Here is a 6,514-nt window from a genome sequence, read left to right as displayed (position 1 = left end):
TGAAGTATCCATATCAAACATATTGGGTGTATATTTTCGTAATCAGGTGGTAAGTTCAACTTACAGGCAATTTTTCCCATCTTACAAGTAACTTAATAAGGTTCGATGTATTTTGGGCTAAGTTTCCTTTTCTCGTCGAATCTTATTACTCCCTTCCTAGGTGACCCTATCAAGAACGCTTAACCATTAATTTGAACTATGACTGTTGATGTTGATTATCTGCATATCACTTCTACCGACTCTAGGATGTTAGTCAATAGCTTGCTTAATCATGTCTAGCTTACCAACTTAGTCTTTCTAACATCGATTCAACCCATAGGGGACTTATACGTCTTGCCCCACCATTTTTATACGGGGTCACCTAGACACTGGAATGGTAGCCATTCTTGTAGGTGATCTTAATAAGTGGTAGAAGATCGTCCCAATTACTCCTAAAACCAACCATATAGGCTTGCAATATATCTTTTAGCGTTTGATAATATGCTTAGTCTGTTTAGCAGCTCGAGGGAAAAATGTGGTACTAAGACCTACCTGTGTTCCCGATCTCTTCTTGGACTGATCTCCAGATGTTAATCATAATTGAAGTTCCTTTATCTGAGATATTAGCTGGGGAACCCTCATAGAGTCTTACTACCTCCTTGTCCTATAACTTCATTTAGTTTCAGCTGCATAGGTGGTCTTGATTGAAAACAATGGGCTGATTTGTTAGACTACTCGTAATAACCAGTATAGCACCATACTCTTGAAGAGTATAGAATAGGTGCGTAATGACGTTGATAATTTGGGAATCCTTAGCCTCGTATAGTCCTTCTTGACTGAGTAGGTAGCCTTTGATCGAAGGAGCAGGGGCTAATATCATTAATCCACATGTAACATTCCCTCTAGAGTCATCTGGCGCTGGAGTATGAAGTGAGTCTTGTAGACCAGGTCATATTGTGGAATCCTCAACCTCGCGTATTACTTCCTGCCTTCCGTAAATAACATTAACTGGTACCATATTAAGGGACTGTGGCATTCAAGTGCGCTATTAGTTCGTAATTAGTTAATCCTGTTGGTTTTCCTTAGCCCTTTTTACAATTCCCTTAACGTAACTTATAGTACCCGGGGTACATAATCCCATGTCATTTCTCTACTGTTAGTTCAGATTCTTCTACCTTGCGCGATCATACCATCCCTAACGTACTAAATTCCACCAGAATTTCAAAATTAAGCGTGCTGGGACGATAGTAATACTGGGATGGGTGACCCCCTGGGAAGTCTTCGTGTCGCGTTTCATTGTAGTCCTTGCAATAATGTGCGGGGCACTCAACTTAGCTCCAAATTTACCTCAGCGTTGTCTCGCGAGTCTTTATGTTTTGCCTTGTCCTTTCCTTTATTATCTTGCAACCTGTATCAGGGTAGACCTTTAGTTCCATTATGACCATGTCTCGTTTTTGGTCATTTTGGTTTAACTTCTCCTATTGTATTCACCCCTCTCTGTACGCACCCATTCATTAGGGTTGGCTATTGAGTAGAACTAAAGTTCATTTATATAGTGACCTTTATAGCCGCTTTGAGTTCTGTTTGTCATTAGCTGGCATAATCCCGAAGAAGTTTGGCATATGAGCTCGCCATCCTGTAGTAACTAGCTAGTTTTGCCCGTCTTACTTAAACCATTTTGCACTTTCCTTACCTCAGCTGGTAACACTTTATTGTTGTTATCTCATGTCTTCCTTTACCTTACGAAACTGTGAGAAGGTGCTTAACTTAACTTGAGAAATATCCTAGCGTCGCCTCGCTAGGTCTTACGTTGTCGCACTTCTTTCCTTTCCCTAATTCACTCTGTGTTCTTCTCATTTTCTGTCATAGGAGGCTTTCTATTCTTTTGTCCTTGGTTATACATCTATCGTAACATCATTTGCGACCAACTCTATAGCTAACATTTTGGCTTTTGGTCTAGCATGCTGTCATTATCTTTTGTAGTGTCCCTTGTGTTATCCGATATCCTTTCATTGCTATATTCTCTTTCTTTTATACGCACCCACATTCTAGTGTTATACCATAGGGTCTCATCAAAACTTCTTTACACTATCTTACATACCATTCTGACTTCTATCCAATTACTGATGGCTTTCACATCTTTCTAGCTTTGTTCAGCAAGGGGTCTTATTGAAGTTTAACCATCCATCTCAAGCATGTTGTCATATCAATTGCCTTCATCTTACCCTTGCAGTTCTCTCACTTACTTCCCCCCTTTAGAGGGTACTTATACCTTTATCTGCTTTTACCTTACTCTATGTCTCTATGCCCAATTTCAAATTGGTCCAGTCTCCTTCCTCAGTCTACTTGGTACTGTATCATGTCCCCTCCGTCAGCCTTTTTTGTTTGCCAACCTGATTATCCATGTACGGAACCTTGACTAAATTACGAAGCGTCGAGAACCCTTTTCATACATAGTGCAACACCTTATCTATTAACCTGTACTTGAGTAATGGGACCCATGGAATAACTCATCCGATGCCACATTCTACTTGTCTTTATAAAAAGTTAATATACACTTGTAGCCGTTCTAAAATTTCTTTTAATTAGGCAACATTTGTATTCCGGCATTCATTGTCCTATGTTCTCTTGAAGTAGTGAGTTTCCCAACCTATATCCTTTGTTTCTTGAGATGAATGGAAGCTGCGCCTTTTATTCATTGGGGTGAATGTAAGTTATACCAATTATTCCTTAAGTTTGCCATCCTCGTCCCTTAAGGGTTCGATTATTTTTAGGGCAACGTTGTATACACACGCCATTTCTTTATATCTTAAGATCCATGCTCTTACTGCGTACTCAACGCAGGGCTTTTAACTTAGTCAACGTATACTAAGTGCGCCTTCCTAGTGGTCCTACTTTATCCTTGTATAATTGTATCACACCATTCAATTCATACTTACATATTACTTTTTTAGTTCGCACTCACATTCAGCTCCTCCCCTTTGACGATTCGGCCCAAAAATCGGACAAAGATTCGGCCACTACTATTGCCTCATCAACGTCACCAACTTATCTCCTTTGCAGTTCTTGTTTGGCCCAGTTTTGGAGGCCATCTAAGAAATAAAATAACAAGTCCTCACTAGTCAAGGTCGAAATTTGGAGAGTGAGTTTTGTAAACTCCTTGACATAGTCACGAATAGAGGAAGTTTGCTTCAACTCCCTTAGTTTCCGTCGAGCTTCGTGTACTACATTTTGAGGGTAGAACTGCCGCTTGAGTTCTTCCTTGAAATATCTCCACTCATCAATGGAACAGAACCCTCGCTCTATGTCACGACCCAACCTCGTAGGCCGCGACTGGGGTCCGACTTGGAACCCCCGTATTCATATCTATCAGTTGTGGTTAAATTGAATTGTAAATAAAACAATATCATGTAATAGAGTGTAACACCCCAATTTATTTTTAAGAATTATTTATTTATTTATTTTAAGTTATGTTTTTGGATAATCTGACTTCAGGAGGACAAAACCCTATCAAAATTTGAAAATTTGGGAAAACCCATAAAATGAAAGTTGTAGATAATTGAAATACCTTTCCAACCATAGGTCATGGACTTATATATGACATCGGAATAAAAAGTTATGGACATTGTAAGGAAGAAGGGTCAAGATGGGAAGAAAGTTTGGCCCAACCCGATTCCAAGTTGTGATTTTTTGGCATACTATTTTCTTTTGTCCCGTATATTTTTTTTCTTGTATATAGCGCATATGCATCATGTGCATGTCCCTAATGCAATGTGATCTTCCCTTATGTAGGAGTCAATTCGTGGCATCTTCTACTTCTAATAGACTTATAGAAGCCGCTCGTGAGGGGGAAAATAACTCTAATGCCCAACCTCACCTACAAGAAGGGGTTGGAGAACATTTTTCTGATCCTAATCCTCTTAGCACAAGTGGATCTGAAACAGGAAATAATCGGGAGACAAGAGTTGGGCCACACCCCCAAATGAGTCATAGTGCTCCTGCTGCTGATCCTCCTTTTCAACAAATGGCTGATTTCTTTCATCACATGGCTAGAGAAATGCCTGACCCTGATGAAATGAACAATGAGAAAATGAGAAAAATGGGGGGGGGGGGTTGAGTTTGAAGGAACTGTTGACCCTACCGATGCCGAGCAGTGGTTGGAACGAATTGAAAGAGTATTCGAGCAGTTAGAGTGTTCAGACACTGCCAAATTTAAGTATGATGTCTCACTGTTACAAAAAGATGCCTATGATTGGTGGATAAGTGTACCGAATGCCAGGGCAAAACCTCCTATTCTTACTTGGGATGATTTTGTGAAGGAATTTCATAAGAAGTATGTCCCACCTGCTTATCACGATGCAAAGAAAAAAAGAGTTCTTAAATTTAGAGCAAGGGAGCATGTCTATCGCTGAATATCAGCAGCAATTTCTCAGGTTGTCCCGCTATGCTGGGGATATTATTAACGATGAAAAAGATAAGTGCAGGCGGTTCGAAGACGATTTGAATGATTCTATCAGAAAATCTGTAGCGGTCCTACAACATGAAATTTTTGTAAATTAGTTTCAGCTGCTCTTACTTGGGAAAGGATCGACAAGGAACAAACTGGTAGAAATGAACACAAGTTCAGGAAAGCTTATGCAGATTCAGGAGGTCCATCAAAAAGAGGGAGATTTGACAGTTCCACAGCTAATACTTTTTGCAAGATAGCCCAACATAAGCATAATAGATCAAGTTACTCTACTGCCAGCACTCCAAGCTATGGTCAAGGCAAGACTCGTATACCCACTTGTGCACAATGTGGAAAAAAATCACTTTGGTACTTGTAGAAGAGCTTCTGGCGCTTGTTTTAATTATGGGAGCTTCGATCATAAAGTGAGGGATTGTCCTAATCCTAATCCCATTTCTTCTCCGCATACGGAAGTCTCTGTTTAGAAACCTATTACCACTCAATCTCAAGGGAATAGAGGTGCAAGATCTAGAAACACACAAGCAACAGGTGCAGGTGGATCTAATCAAGTGAGTGGATCAAGAGCTACAGCACGAGCTTATGCAATGAGACAGAGGGATGAACAAGATGGAGCAGATGTGGTTGTTGGTAAATTTCACTTATTCGACTTATGTGTCGTTACATTATTTGATCCTGGTTCTACACATTCGTATGTTTGTTCATCATTGGATTTTCCTAAAAATGTGAAGCCTGTGAGACTCGATTATGGTGTGCTTGTCCAAAGTCCTTTGGGTTAATATGTTATTTGCAATCAAATCTATCGAGGTTGTCCCTTCATGATTCAAAACCTGGTCCTTCCTACTGATTTGATTGAAATGCCTTTCCATGATTTTGATATTATTATCGGTATGGATTGGCTTTATAAATATCATGCAGTAGTGGATTGTAGGTCTAAGCATGTGACTTTTAAGGACCCTGCATTTTCACACATTATTGTGCAGGGTGAAAGGTCATTGTCCTCTAATATTATTTCTGCGGCCTTAGCAAAAGGATGATTCGTCGGGGTTGTAGTGTGTATCTTGCTCACATAATTGATACACGTGTGGAGAGTCCTATTCTTAAAGATATACCTACTGTGTGTGACTTTCCTGAAGTGTTTCCAGAAAATCTTCCTGGGTTACCACCAGAAAGAGAAGTTGAATTTCCGATTGAGCTCATTCCTGGATCTACTCCTATTTCTATCACTCCTTATAGGATGGCACCAGCAGAATTAAAGGAATTGAAGACTCAATTGCAAGAACTTCTTGAGAAAGGTTTCATTCGTCCAAGTGTTTCTCCTTGGGGAGCCCCTGTGCTATTTGTGAAAAAGAAAGATGGTACTCTTAGACTTTGTATTGACTATAGACAATTGAATAAAATAACAATCAAGAACAGATATCCATTACCAAGAATTGATGATTTGTTTGACCAACTGAAGGGTGCTAATTTATTCTCCAAGATTGATTTAAGGTCTGGGTATCACCAACTGCGTGTTAGAAAGGAAGATGTTCCTAAAACTGCTTTTAGAACTCGATACAGTCACTATGAATTCTTAGTGATGCCATTCCGATGAACTAATGTGCCTGCAATATTTATGGATTTGATGAATCGAGTATTTAGGACTTATCTTGATCAATTTGTGGTGGTATTTATAGATGATATTTTAATATATTCCAAGAATTAAGAAGAGCATGATAAACATCTTCGAATTGTTTTGCAAATTCTGCAAGAGAAGAAGCTTTATGCTAAGCTTTCTAAATGTGAATTTTGGCTCGGTGAAGTGGCCTTTCTGGGACATATTGTGTCGGCTGCAGGTGTGAAAGTGGATCCTGGTAAGATTCAAGCTATTGTTGAATGGAAACCACCTAAAAGTCCAACTGAAGTAAGGAGTTTCTTGGGTTTAGTAGGATACTATAGGAGGTTTGTCAAAGGCTTTTCCATTATCGCCTCTCCTTTGACTAAACTTTTGAGGAAGGATGTCAAGTTTGTATGGGATGACAAATGCCAGGAGAGTTTTGAAAATCTCAAATCCTTATTGACACAAGCTCC

General features: G+C 39.5%; 1 pseudogene; it reads left to right on the top strand.

Moving 5' to 3' along the window:
• The first annotated feature begins 1,155 nt into the window (after nt 1-1,155).
• On the top strand, nt 1,156-1,274 carry LOC129904283 (5S ribosomal RNA; annotated as a pseudogene).
• The last annotated feature ends 5,240 nt before the right edge of the window (nt 1,275-6,514 follow it).

Source organism: Solanum dulcamara, chromosome 1 (genome assembly GCF_947179165.1).
Source record: "Solanum dulcamara chromosome 1, daSolDulc1.2, whole genome shotgun sequence".
Taxonomy (NCBI): domain Eukaryota; kingdom Viridiplantae; phylum Streptophyta; class Magnoliopsida; order Solanales; family Solanaceae; genus Solanum; species Solanum dulcamara.
This window is presented reverse-complemented; position numbering and strand designations above follow the sequence as displayed.